Here is a 15297-nt window from a genome sequence, read left to right on the forward strand (position 1 = left end):
CTTGGACGGCCAAGACTTTGAAATAAGTTACCATCTATTGTAACACTTACGAATGCTACCAGAGAATCGGCCACCTCGTCCTTGATCAATCCTCACCACAACGTCAGTGAAAGTAGCTGTCACACGAGGTCTGGTTGTCAAATGGGTACAGTTCATTTGGTGCCAAATTCAGCACGCACCCTGGAAGTGACTGACAGAACTGTTAGATAACTGGATCGGTAAAACAACACAGATTGCTAGCAGCAGCAGACTGGGGGCGTAGCTCAGATGGTAGAGCGCTCGCTTAGCATGTGAGAGGTACCTGGATCGATACCCGGCGCCTCCAGGTATTTTTAACCAGCTAGCAGTCTACCGTTGTGATCCTTTGTGTAAGAGTCCTCGAACATTTTAATAATCAATCAGCTTATCGTACTTGAAATAGAATTTCATCTATTTTTTTTCGTTATAATTTAAAAACTCGAAAATCTTTGTTGTCCGTCTCTGCAGTGTAGTGGTTAGTGTGATTAGCTGCCACCCCCGGAGGTTCAGGTTCGATTCCCGGCTCTGCTACGAAATGTCAAATGTGGTACGAGGGCTGGAACGGGGTCCACTCAGCCTCGGGAGGTCAACTGAGTAGAGGGGGGTTCGATTCGCACTTCAGCCATCCTCGAAGTGATTTCCCACCTTTCCAGGCAAATGCCGGGATGGTACCTAACTTTACGCCACAGCAGCTTCCTTCCCTCTTGCTTGTCTATCCCTTCTAATCTTTCTATACCCCCACAAGGCCCCTGTTCAGCATAGCAGGTGAGGCCGCCTGGGCGATGTATTGGTCCTCATCCCCAGTTGTATCCCCGACCCAAAGTCTGACGCTCCAGGACACTGCCCTTGTGGGAGAGGTGGGATCCCTCGCTTAGTCCGAGGGAAGAAACCAATCCTTGAGGTAGAAGGAAGGAAAAAAGAAAGAAAGGAAAAGAAAGAGATAGAAAGAGATAGAAAGAGAGAGAAAGAAAGAATTATAGTATTTAATATTACTTTGCAATCTTTAGTATTGCTAACCTAGATACTCTAGGAAATTTGCATCCCTTAATAGATGTTTCGATAAGAGTCCCCATGTAGAAATAAATGCAATGAATAATTTTGGTGGAAACGTGCTGAATTTTTAAGTACCTTGGCAGCTGGATTACTGATGACTTAAACCCGGACTTAAGAGATCCGTATATGAATAGAAAAGGCTCGTATAAGCTTTCTGAAAATGAGAAATCTACTGAGTGAGAGAAGCCTCAGATTAGAGACATGTCACAATTTAGTGTTTCTGTACGACGCTGAAACATGGACTCCGAAATATAACACCATTAAGAGAATAAATGCCTTCGAGATGTGGGTGCTATGAAGGATATATATGTAATGGATTTCGTGGACTGACGAGGCCTCCAATGCTGCCGTACTCAAACGCATGAGGAAAGAACGAATTTCGATGTATACGGTCAAGAACAGAAAGTATATTATGAGTAATGTAATGTACAATGTACTTAGATTGATCATGCAGGGTAAAATTGCTGGACGTCGAGGTCGCGGTCGAAGGAAACACTATTGGATGAGGAACTTACGGGAATGGAAAGGACTGGACTCCAGTAGACTGATAAGGACAGCTGAACATCGTGCAGACCTCGCTGTGATTGTGGCCAACCTTCAGTAATGGAGAAGGCACTACATTCTATGGTATTAATTATTAATCTTCCACAAGTATGATAGCGGAAACATTATGAACGGCTAGGGAAGACCCGTGTAGATTAGAAATATAAGGGACTCAATATTGAAAGTCCCTAGCAGTAAATTTAAATGCATGAGAAATCGTAGTTTCCTTGACATTATAGAAATAATGTATAAACAAGCAGAATCTGTTGAATCTCGGGAAGTTTCAGCGTCCATACAGCCGTCAGTGTAGGACCATACTGAAACAATTATTTAAGTAGTTTATAATGTACTGATAAAGGCTGTTACAGAGTCAACATTGGTCTTGACAAGGGCTACCGAAGGACAGTTGAAACATCCACGTATCTAAAATGTCAACATGGTTTAATGTCTCGGAAGGACATCAAAGGTTTTTAGTTTACCGCCTTATGACCTCATTGGCAACTTCTTTGACACAGTTGTCGTGCGGGTAGCGCCAGTCCTCGTTCTTACTAGGGGCTAGCTACTATGCCGTCTCACCGCGATCACGGGGAAGTAACTGTATGAGAAAGCACATCTTTCTTGTTTCTCACCAAGGAAACAAAAATGGCGTTTGGTAAAGTAAATATTCATTTTCAAGTTACACGGCCTGAAAGAGATACATTATAAAAATTAATCCAGCTTTTCTTCATAGAAAGAGATATAATAATTCTGAAATGTTTATAGGGGACATAATAGCTGAGTTATACTGTCACCAGCTTCTCCATAAAATTCAAATAATACTGCGTACAATGGAATAACAAACAGACGAATTTTAATATCTGAAATGAATAGCGGGCTGATATTGATAGAAATAGACATGAAGTGCTGGGCATTAGATATTACCACTGGAGATAATCGTAATGAATGTATTGTAACAACAAAGCTGAATACATGTCAGAAATTATTGGCTTGTTCGGGAACTGAAGCATGAAGTAAAATATTTATTTATTTATTTATTTATTTATTTATTTATTTATTTATTTATTTATTTATTTATTTATTTATTTATTTATTTATTTATTTATTTATTTATTTATTTATTTATTTATTTATTTATTTATTTATTTATTTATTTATTTATTTATTTATTTATTTATTTATTTATTTATTTATTTATTTATTTATTTATTTATTTATTTATTTATTTATTTATTTATTTATTTATTTATTTATTTATTAGGGAAACCAAATCAGCGAGAAGCCGAATTACAGAGTTCCGCAATGAAAAATATATTTGCAATGGAGTAGCACAATGTAAACATAAAAAATAAGTGGAAGAACAATGAGGGAAAACATTTAATGATAGAAATAGAAGAAAACATTTAAAACTAACAAATTAACAAAATAACTGTAGAGACACAACAATTAACAACAAAACATAAAGGCGAAAGAAAGAACGAAGAAAATTGAAGATTGAACGGAAAACGAAAATAACTTAGACTATAGCTAGGCAGAGTAAGCTAAATGCAGATATAACACTTAAGTAACGGTATAGTACAGTAAAAAATAAATATTACATTATGTACAAAAGAGGGGACAGCTATGCGAAGAGAAGAAAGGAATATGAAGAAAGTGAACTAGGTTAAGTTAAGGAAGAATCGACTAAAAGGAGGCATACGAACAAAAAACGTCCAAGTTCCTGTCAGATAAAGAGTTAAGGAGGGTTGGTATGCGGATAAATAAACTTCTTTGAACGAGAGAGAGGCGGGAATACGGAATATGAAGGGGCGGATTAATCCTGATTTTGCGAGTTGGAAAATGTAAGTAAAAGAAGAATGCAGGCTCGGGAGATGGAAATAAACCGTTAACAGTGTTATATAGTTATATCGTTAGTGCCGGAAACTGTACATGGATATCCAGGGAATAAAATTTATTTCAATCCTGAATCTGATTCTGACTAAAGACATTCCTTTGTTTGAACATGCCTCTCAAATTACTTCAGTACTACGTTGTATTCATGTATCGTATATTGTGCCCTTCTTATAAATGTTATACGTTAAACAGTGCAGGTATGCGTTTTACAACAAAAGAGCAACTTAAAATTAAGTTCTATTTGACATAATAGACGTTTTCTACTTTCATGTCAATTTTTTTCCACTGTTGGAACGTTGTATTTTCTGCAATTTATTGTTCGAACTTGAGACGGGTAACCAGAACAGAGCAAGATGTGCCTTTCTGCGTATGCAACCATCATGACGTATGAGAGGAGCGTGTAAGCTAATATGCCCGAGTTTGCTGTAATTCGTTCCACTGGGCATGTTCGAAGCGAAGTTTGCTGGCTAGTGAGGATGGCCGTGCTTCCTTTACTGACGTTCCAAGCAATGTTGTTCATCAAGATATGAGTAAGCCCCTGTTTAGGGCGGGAATTTTGAGGTATGGAATGGTCGAGTTAACCATTACTTTTGAGCTGAAGTTTACCATGTCATGCGAATCGACGGACGTGGTTATGGCTAAAATTCAAAACAGTGAATATAAACTAATAAAGAGAGACGGGCTCAGTTCTGATGTTGGGAAGGAGTTCCTACTTGTGGTCACTGCAGACAGTCAGGAAACATGGTATGATTCCTGTGAAACGTGCAATGCATTGTTAGCATACAGGGTGGCCCACTTAAACATCTCACCGCAGTTATATCTGGAACAACAAGAGATATTGAAAAATGACTTTCACGGGCATGAAGGCAGGGAAGGGGCTAATTAAAGTAAATACTATGAGCCAGTCTAAAACGTAGGAAAATTGTATTTTCAACATCAGCTTACGTTTTCTTACATGGACACGCTGTATTATTTCGTAAGCAATCGTTAATATGAAAAATCACATAAGTAATGGCGCTTGTTTCATCGCAATAGGTCAATTACATCCCGAGATATTGCGACGTGAAGTTGACGCTTGAGATAAACGAAACACGCAGCAGTTGCACATCTCGAGAGTCCAGCACGAATCTCACGGTCTTACTCGCGATATGATTGCCGTACTACAATGCGTCAGGCGCTATACTTAATGCTATTTGCACTGCTATCAAGAGGGATGAAAATAAGAGAATTTCGTTACAGTAACTTTGCTGTACTAATTATGTACATTCTGAAGCAGTACAGTACAGAGTACTGCAATGTACTGTGTAGGTAAATAAAACACGCAAGAGAGAAACCGTTATTTACATATCCTTTTGCTGTGGCAGGATACCCTTCTCTTACTTTCATCCCTCTTCATAACAGTGCAAATAGCATTAAGTAGAGTGCCTGTCGCATCGTAGTACGGCAATCATATCGCGAGTAAGAGGACAGTGAGTTTCGCGCTTGACTCTCGGGATGTGCAACTGTTGCGCGTTTCGTTTATCTCAAGCGTCAACTTCACGTTGCAATATCTCGGGATGTAATTGACCTATTGCGATGAAACAAACGCCATTATTATGTGATATTTAATATTAACGATTGCGCACAAAATAATACAGGGTGTCCATTTAAAATAACGTAAGTTGATGTTGAAAATACTATTTTCCTACGTTTTAGACTGGCTCATAGTATTTACTTTAATTAGCCCCTTCCCTGCCTTCATGCCTGTGAAAGTCATTTTTCAATATATCTTGTTCTTACAGATATATCTGCGGTGAAAGGTTTAAGTGGGCCACCCTGTATAAATCCGGTACAACTCATTTAAGAAAATACGTTTGCAAATTTAATGCTGGCTCATCTCGCCAAGCATTGCTCGGCAGAACAAAGAAAACCATAACTAGCGCGAGTGTTTTCATGTGCGTCGAATATTTCCGACCGTTTAACTTTGTTGCTGGAGAAGGCTTTAAAGAATTAGGGCAATAACAGGTTAATATTGGTGCTAATTTTGGCAAAGTAGATTATTATTGATGTGTTACCACACCCTTCCACTATTAGTAAAAACGTCTAAGCAAAGACAGATGAAATACGAAGTGAAGTAACGCCTCTGATTATTTCTGCCACGCACAACAAATCCATTATCTGACACTGACTAAGCAGCATATAAACAAAGAGTGGAAGCTGTCAAGCAATGTGCTTTTTACTACAAAATGTCCAGGTAGAAAAGAAAACAAATGAAAGTATAATTGAGGAAGTTTAAGAAAGAACGTCCGAGTTAAATATTTCTAAGTGTGATTATAAAGACACGTTTTTCGTAACATATCAGGGTTTAAAAATAAAGAGAGCTCTTGAATATCATATGCGTCTGCCATGTGCTGCTCATTGCATAAATAAAGCATATGCACACGTATTTGATGAGACGAGATTTCTTGTGGAAGATGCTCCAGTATCTTCAAACACAATAAACCCCGCAAAGGCTGTGAGAAAGAAAAAATATATATTTCTTGCTGCCCAGCTTAAAACAACGGTACAACATGAAGTAATTACGAGGTGGAATAGTCTCCTTACGATTTTAGGGTCTGTTTTAAACAGTATGATCAAACTGTTGCATTTTTTCGAAATCATAATGCCTTTCAAACGTTATATGGCTTCAGTTATGAGGTTGAAGAACAGATGGTAGCTTTCCTTGAACTATTAAAAGAAGCAACAGATAACCTGGAACATGAATCAGCACCAACAATTCACTTAATACTCTTGCGGATCCATAAACTGCGGCAGCACTGCTGAGTCAGTGAATCAGACTATGAGGTGTTTGTTAGTAGTTGACTTCTGCAGTTTATGTGACTTAAGTAACATGCATAATTATAGTCATTACATTAATATTATGTTGGACCTTGATTTCACTTTCAGGAAATCCGTAAGATAAATATCAGAGCTCACAAGCTCTTAAGTTAAAATGTACTGGTCACAAATTTATACAAAACAGCCACATTACTATGGCCTCCGTTTGCCCACTTGAAAATGTTGGAAGAAGATGAAAGGAAGGCCGTAATGGAGGGGGCGAAGTCAGAGGTATCTGTATAACAGATCTGAATATAAGGTTCTTAATATAATTTGATGTGTGTAGTTACTTAAGTAATTTTATTTCAACGTCTATCAAACACCTTGTTTAGTTACTTCATTTCTATGTTTTTTTCTCTGTAGATGCCTTTACGTCGCACTGTGCATGCATCGACTACTATACAATAGCCTTCGAAGTAAAAGAACAAATTCAATGGGTGAATAAGCGACAACTAAGCTCCTGGTGACGAATTAGGGATGTACTGCGATATGAATACTAGTAAAGATGACAACGACATACTGCGCTGGTAAAAGGAGCGTCCAATCAGTCTGCCTACTCTGTCAGTAATTGCAGCGAATAAATCTGGAATGCTTTTTACGAGTCGTAGGTGTCAGCTAGACCCAGACCAATTCAATGACTTGTTATTAAGTCATAATAATCATAACAATAACTAAATAGTTTACAATTCATTCCCAATTTTGAGCTAGAGTTTCTGGACTAGCCATATATCATTAGACAGAAAACCTTGAACAAAGAGGATTTTTTCGTTAATTTTGAAGTTTATATTTAACTTTATGTGTTAAAATGACATTAATTTGCACAGTTTATACACACTGTATCTGGTATGCTAGTAGTGAAATATGTAGCTTATGTATTAATAACGTGTACTTAAAAAAGGGCATTCCCTACTCGTCACCACCGATTTCGCTCAAATTTATAAAACATACAGAGGTTGGCTAAAAATGAAAGAATCCGAAGTGGGAACTCCAGATGGCCAAGCATATAGATAATAAAAATAAAATTTTTTACGCGGCTCTCGCTCCGTATAAGCCACTTACGTTACTGCGCACGCCGAGCAGTTGTTGGCGTAGCGGTAAGACCTCGGACTGATAATTCAATGGCCGTGGGTTCGACTCCCGGTGTGGAGAGTGTTTTTTCCTGCCAACTTTTATATTATTTATTTTCCAATTAAGCTTTTCTGTTTTTGCTATTTGCTTTACGTTGCACCGACACAGATATGTCTTACGGCGACGATGGGATAGGAAAGGCCTAGGAATTGGAAGGAAGCGGCCGTGGCCTTAATTAAGGTACAGCTCCAGCCTTTGCCTGGTGTGAAAATGGGAAATTACGGAAAACCATCTTCAGGGCTGCCGACAGTGGGGTCGAACCCACTATCTCCCGATTACTGGATACTGGCCGCACTTAAGCGACTGCAGCTATCGAGCTCGGTTCCAATTAAGCAAAGAGGTGAATAATTCATTTTATTTATTTATGCGCAAAAGGCATTGAAAAGGTAAAAAATATTGGGATTTCATTGTCAGACTCTTTTCTACCAGCGCCAAGAATCTATTGTTTGTGTACAGGCGCCAGGAGCAACCTTCATCTGTCAGGTGGAAACGAATCCTACAGCAAAACGACTATTCACATTTATGGCACATTCCCCAAGGAGGTAAGGTAAGGGTTATTCTGCCCGAAGGCAGGTCCGAACTTCCGCAGAGGTGTTCCTCAGCCGGAGTTTACGTGCGGTAGGGTGGCCAGTTCCTTTCCGCTCCTCCATTCCCTTAACACCCCCCCCCCACCAACAGCGCATGGCAACCCATCCAACTCCTGACCACGCCCAACGTTGCTTAACTTCGCAGATCTCACGGGATCCGGTGTTTCAACACGGCTACGGCCATTGGCCCCCAAGGAGAGGAGGTAGCCAATAAAGGAGAAAAAATATTATTTCTGTTTGAACACGTCAGGAAAGTTTACAACTTTCAAATTTTCTACAATTGTGCGGTCATTAAAAAAATGACGCCCTATATGCCTTCTCCTTATAAATAATTAAATGAAATATTAAAATAAATGAATTATATAAAAATTGAGAAAAATATTCTCCAAACGGCGAGTCGAACCCACGACCATCGAATTACTAGCCCAAGCTCATACCGCTTCGCCAATAGCTGCTCGGCGTACGCACTAATGTAAGTGGCTTATACGGTGCGAGAGCCGCGTCAACACTTTCATTTTTATTTTCTATACGCTTGGCCATCTGGAGTACTTTGGGTACTTTCATTTCTAGCCAAGCTCTGCATGTTCTACAAATTTGAGCGAAATCGGTGTTGACGAGTAGGGAATGCCCCCTTGTTAGTAAAGTTCGGTAGCCAGGAGGAATACACGTGGCAGCATTAATAATTTCTCCAGTATAGTGTAGAAACATAGTAAAAAATATGAGTTTAATTACTGACAGTTTCGTGCTCAGATATGAGTCCACCACTGACGCAAAAGCATAAGGTTTCAAGATAAAAAGGTACGCGAGATAAACTTCACATAGTACTGCTAAGCAAGGACGGAGGGAGGCGAGCATTTCTGCCTGTGACTCAGTGACTGAGTATCAAGGGGCAAGGTCGAACGAACATGGCTCGCCTCGCCTTTAAGAAGCAAATTCGGCCGTAGCCACCTTCGACAAATATGAACCGAGCATAGAGGGTGTTTTGCACGACTGTATTGTCTATCCCATCCAATTTCTCCACCCGCTCACCAGGCCCCTGTTCAGCATAGCTGTATCTCACCGACACAAAATCTCACGCTCCAGGACACTGGTCTAGAGCTCTGAGCTCGCATCCGGGAGATAGAGGGTTCGAACCCCACTGTCAGCAGCTCTGAAGATAGTTTTCCGTGGTTTCCCATTTGCACACCAGGCACCGCTTCCTTCCCATTCCTAGGCCTTTCCTCTCCCATCGTCGCCATAAGACCTATCTGTAATAATAATAATAATCGTATGGCCTCAGCTACCGTTTGCAGACATTTCGATTTGACGCCATCTGGCTGTCTGCTCGTCAATTTCGACGTTCCGGTTTACTCTGTCTGCCATCTAGCGGACCTAGAGTAAACCGGATCTCTCTTGGGCGTCTATGGCTGAGATTTAATTAATTTTGTCGGGTAAATACCAAATGTATCACCAGAGATCTTTTACATGGCGACATCGTACGACATGGAGTGTCGAATGGACTTTTTTCCGCCCTTCAAAAATCCGACTACCTCTGCCGGGTTTGAACCCGCTATCTTGGGATCCGGAGGCCGACACTCTATCTGTGTCGGTTCGACGTTAAGCAAAAAAAAAAAAAAAAAACCCTTCGTTTAATAATATTACATCTTGGTCTATGAGGTACGGATCTTTTAGATTCCATTGCTTAGTATCACAGAATGTAACTTAAATGCTCCGGATAACCAAGTCTTTGCGGAAAGTTACCATAAGAATAATGCTGATGAATGATACCGAAGAAGCGGACGTCTCCGAACTTGCTCAGGCCCCACCACAACGGCAGAGAAAGTAGCGGTCACACAGGTGTGGTTGTGGTTGTGTGCCAACAACTGCACGCACTCTGGGGATAACCGATATAACTATCATGTAAGTTAATTAGATCTGTAAAGACATTCACCTTTTTACATTGACTGGGGGCGTAGCTCAGATGGTAGAGCGCTCGCTTAGCATGTGAGAGGTACCGGGATCGATACCCGGCGCCTCCAGATATTTTTCTTCCAAGGACTTCTATACAGATATTTTATGTAATAATGCTTAAACCGATTATTAATGCTATAACAACATGGTACTTCACTTGGGGAATTGGAACATGTTAATAATCAATCAGGTGTAGGCGGAAAATCTCTTATCAGCTGTCACATAATACGAAATTTGTTTTTCACTGGGAGTTAAATATTCATTCAAAGGTCTTGGTCAAAATTAAATGCATAAAATATCCACAGGTATCTAAATCTAGGAACTTGAAATGATTGTTGCCTGCAATGGAATAGAAACACAGGCTCACGAACTGGCAATTCTGCATTATCACCATATTCGAATCGTCTGTCGATAACAATAATGTCCACCTCTGTGGTGTAGTGGTTGGTGTGATTAGCTGCCACCCCGGAGGCCCGGGTTCGATTCCCGGCTCTGCCACAAAATTTGCAAATTGATACGAGGACTGTAACGGGGTCCACTCAGCCTCAGGAGGTCAACTGAGTAGAGTATCCCATCCATGGCCTTAAGTTAGGTACCATCCCGGCTTTTTCCTGGAAGAGAAGCGGGAAACCACGGAAAACCACTTCCAGAATGGCTGAGGTGGGAATCGAACTCCCTGTACTCAGTTGACCTCCCGAGGCTGAGTGGACTCCGTTCCAGCCCTTGTACCACTTTTCAAATTTCGTGGCAGAGTCGGGAATCGAACCCGGCCTCCTGGGGTGGCAGCTAATCAGACTAACCACTACACCACAGAGGCGGACTTCAACATTTCTCACTCCATATAATTTCTGCCCTAACTGTCCTAAGCCCATCACAGTGACACCATTATGCCGGATGTAAGATTCTCTGCTCAATGATACACGCGTCACAGGTGAAAATTACATTCGGAACTCCATATGAGAATAAATATGAAATTTTGACAAATTCAACCCCATATAACTATGTCCATACGGGATGTAGATCAGCCATTCAGATACCACCTCCTCGGGCTAAATGAGGGGTCAGAACTGATATTTAGACGGGTAAGTGCCAATGTAAAAATCGATGTTCAATATTACTTATTCACAAGATATAATTGCATTCGCTATTATTTGTCATAATGTTTATTTGCGATGAAGATGAGACCAGAATCTTTTAAACCGAAGGGCGCGTTTATTCGCTACCATGCTCCCAAGTGTACTAGTGTGCATAACCGTGCACGTAAAGCACGGAGACAGCTTCTAAGATCACAAGATGCTTATCATTGCGTCACTTAGGTTTGGCCTTAGATTATCTATTGATACCGGAGTATCGAACGTGTCATTAACAGTTTGTCTGAAACAGCTTGTAATACAGACTGGTTCTTAGGTCTCCGACGTCAAATGTACATGCAAGCCCGCGAAGTGCGACGCTGTTGCGTCAACATGCGCATTTAAACGCTATAAGGCTTATATTGTCCGTATTCGATTAGTTATAAATGCTAAAGATGCGTGTCAGTGTTACCTTCCGAATTTCATTTTCATAAAAATATACCAAGATCTTCTCGTCTTCAATATATCATAGCAGAGAGTAAACTAGTGTATACACAAGCGACTTCCAGAAATTCGCTTTCAGTCCTAGCATGTACAGTAACGCATTTGTAGCTGCAAACAAAGGTAAGAATAAAAATGTAATCTCTCCAATACACGTAAGTAAACCATTTAACATTGCATTAAATAAGCCCTTTCTTACTTTACTTTGAACTCTAAGAAGTATGAAGTCAAACACTATCCAAAATTAGTCTTTCTCGTGGTAAGTTACTTGTGCGCAAGTTTCGCAAGAGTGAAAAGAATGTAAGAGGTATTTTATATTTCCTTCTTTCCTTCCTCCTTCCTTTCTTTCTTAATCCGTTTACTTTCCAGGGTTGGTTTTTTCCTCGGACTCGGCGAGGACCACTGCCTCGGCCAGATGGCCTCACCTGGTGCTGTGCGGAACAGGGGCCATGTGAGGGATAGGAAGATTGGAAGGGATAGACAAGGAAGATGGAAGCAAGTGGTCGTGGACTTAAGTTAGGAACCATCCCGGCATCTTCCTGGAAGAGAAGTGGAAAACCACGGAAAACCACTTCTAGGATGGATTAGGTGGGTAATTTTTCTTTGCTATTTGCTTTACGTCGCACAGACACAGACAGGTCATATGGCAACGATGGGACAGGAAAGACCTAGGAATGGAAAAGTAGCGATCGTGGCCTTAATTAAGGTACAGCCCCAGCATTGGCCTGGTGTGAAAATGGGTAACCACGGAAAACCATCTTCAGGGCTGCCGACAGTAGGATTCGAGCCCACTATCTCCCGGATGCAAGCTCACATCTGTGCTCCTCTAACCTCACGGCCAACTCATCCGGTGAGGTGGGAATCGAACCCTTCTCTAGTCAGTTGAACTCCCGAGGCTGAGTGGACCCCATTCCAGCCCTCGTACCACTTTTGATATTCCGTGGCAGAGCCGGGAATCGAACCCGGCCGGAGGTGGCAGCTAATCATAATAACCACTACACCACAGATGCGAACTATTTTATATTTAAAAAATATAAAACTTTCATCTTTCTCCAGCGATTTTTGGGTTTGCTGGAGTCACCCAGAATCAATTCTGTTTTGGCCGGTGGTTCAAGACAGGATACCCTTAAACGTCTTGGGTCTATGGAATGGCACCCTAATCATGAAGGACACAGAATGCTAAAATTAAGAAAATCAAAAGTGGCTTAATGAGGGGAATTGGTATGTCCCATCTCATCAGTATTAAAATTCTTAAATTTATTTGCCTATATCTTCAAATAATCTGCACTCAGATGAAAATCTCAACCCGGGATGGAGTGGAATTCAAAACTCATCCCTATGTTCAAGACGTCAGCAGGTAAGCCACCGAGTTAATCATGTCGAAAAATTCTCAAGGGGACATGGTCATTAAAAAAGGCTGCACAGTAACATAGCGAAGCAACTGAAGTTAGAATAGATTAGATCACTTGCAGTCGGCAACTTCTTGACACGATCGTAATGCGGGTAGCAGCAACCTTCTTTCTTTCCAGGGGCTGGCTATAACGTGCTTCAACTTGCGACATGCCTGTGAACCTGCATCCCCGAGATAATAGGTTCGAATCGCACTGTCGACAGCCCTGAAGATGGTTTTCCGTGGTTTCCCATTTTCACACCAGGCAAATGCTGGGGCTGTACCTTAATTAAAGCCACGGCCGCTTCCTTCCAACTCCTAGGCCTTTCCTATCCCATCGTCGCCATAAGACCTATCTGTGTCAGTGCGACGTAAAGCTACTAGCAAAAAAAACATAAATATTTGTATGGACGTCCAAGGAACAAAAATATCTGGAGGCGCCGGGTATCGATCCCGGTACCTCTCACATGCTAAGCGAGCGCTCTACCATCTGAGCTACGCCCCCAGTCGCAAATACAGTACAAAACTGATTGTCTTTACTGATCCAGTTAAGTGATTAGTTATATCGCTTATTGCCAGAGTGCGTGTAGCCACTGGCACACAACCACAGCCACACCTTGTGCGACCGGTACTTTCTCTACCGTTGTGGTGGAGCTTGAGCAAGTTCGGGGACGACGGTTTCTCGGGTGTTATTCATCAGTACCGAGCAAGTGGCTGTGCAGTTTGGGTCACGTAGCTATCAGCTTGCATTCGGGAGGTAGTGGCTTCGAGCCCCACTGTCGGCGGCCGTGAAGATGCTCTTCGGTGGTTTTCTATTTTCACACCAGGGAAATGCTGGGGCTGTACCTTATTTAAGTTCACGGTCGCTTACTTCCCACTCCTAGCTCTTTACTATCTCGTTGTCCCCGTAAGACTTGTATATTCGAGACATGAATACAACGTAGTACTGAAATAACACTAGCCTGCAAAAAACACTTTTTTGTGCGGTAAAAATGAAAATAGGTGAGTTTTATGTATTTCTTAACGCAGAATCCGAGAAAAAAAATTAGTTTTGGCGTATCACGTCTGGTTTAGTGGCAATTTTACAAAATTTTATTTTGTTCTTACTTAAAATTGTTGACACTTAGTATTGATTAAATTTGATACATTCATGTAAATTTCAGCTTGCAAAACGTAATCATATTTTGCATGCATTAAATACACACAAATTCTGCTTTGTAAGCAAGTAGATGGTTTGAATTATATTTTTAATGTATATTGAAATTCGTGAAACTGAATCATAAAGCGCCTATTTAGTTTCGGCTGTACAGTTGCATTTAATTAATATAACCGTACCTTGAATAAAAATTATATGGTTAAACGTACATAGTTTTGTTACTTACATTATGTGAAGGTTAGATTCACACCTCAGTCTTTTCCCGTTTTCCGTGGAATTTCCGGGTTGTTGAAGTACTTGAATGATCTCTAGAAGGGTCGTCTCGTGCAATCGACCAACAGTAATTTGCCATCATATTAACATCCCAACGTCCCTGATAGCGTCGTTCTGCATCTTTGAGGTCCTGGTGAAACCTTTCACCTTGTTCTTCACTGACAGCTCCTAAATTTGGAGGGAAATGATCCAGATGCGAAGCTAAGGAATGAAACTTAAGGCTCATATTAAAACCGAGTTCCTTAAACTTTACCTACATTTTCCTTACAATTTCTTTGTATTGAGGGTCCTTAATGTTGCCAAGGAATTTAGTCACTACATCTTTGAATGCGTTTCATGTATCTTTCTCAATTTTGCTCATCGTGTCTGTGAAATTTTTATCCGTCATCAGTTTACGAATCTGTGGTCCATCAAATACGCCTTCTTTTATTTTTGCATCTGATAATGAGGGAAATTTAGTGGATAAATATTGGAAGCATAGGCTACTTTTATCTAATGCCTTGACATACTGTTTCATCAATCCTAATTTGATGTGCAATATTGGAAGTAGAATTTTTTCACGGTCAATAAGACTTACAGTCACGACATTTTTGGATCCTGGTTGTAGTTGTTTCCTTCCTGGCCAATTCACTGTATTCCAGTGTTTATCCCGTGCCCTGCTATCACATTCGCATAGGAAACAGGGAAATTTTATAACCTTTTTGTTGTCCCAGGAACAATCCAATGATTTTCAAATCACCGCAAATTTGCCACCCATGCTCGTTATATTTAATTTTTTCAAGCACCAACTTTAAGGTCTCGTATGTTTCAGACATTTTTGTGGAGTGTGCAAGTGGTACGGATGCCAGAAATGTGTATTAAGCAAAGGGTCAATAAAAACAC

At 40.7% G+C, this 15297-nt stretch overlaps 2 non-coding genes across 2 annotated transcripts; one reads left to right on the forward strand and one right to left on the reverse strand.

The window, feature by feature from the left end:
* Window positions 1-10020: 10020 nt before the first annotated feature.
* TRNAA-AGC (transfer RNA alanine (anticodon AGC)) lies at window positions 10021-10093 on the forward strand. The gene has a single exon. It is a non-coding gene; the product is annotated as a tRNA-Ala (tRNA).
* A 3325-nt stretch (window positions 10094-13418) lies between these two features.
* On the reverse strand, window positions 13419-13491 carry TRNAA-AGC (transfer RNA alanine (anticodon AGC)). The gene has a single exon. It is a non-coding gene; the product is annotated as a tRNA-Ala (tRNA).
* Between the last annotated feature and the right edge of the window lie 1806 nt (window positions 13492-15297).

The sequence above is a fragment of the Anabrus simplex genome, chromosome 4 (genome assembly GCF_040414725.1).
Source record: "Anabrus simplex isolate iqAnaSimp1 chromosome 4, ASM4041472v1, whole genome shotgun sequence".
Classification (NCBI taxonomy): Eukaryota; Metazoa; Arthropoda; class Insecta; order Orthoptera; family Tettigoniidae; genus Anabrus; species Anabrus simplex.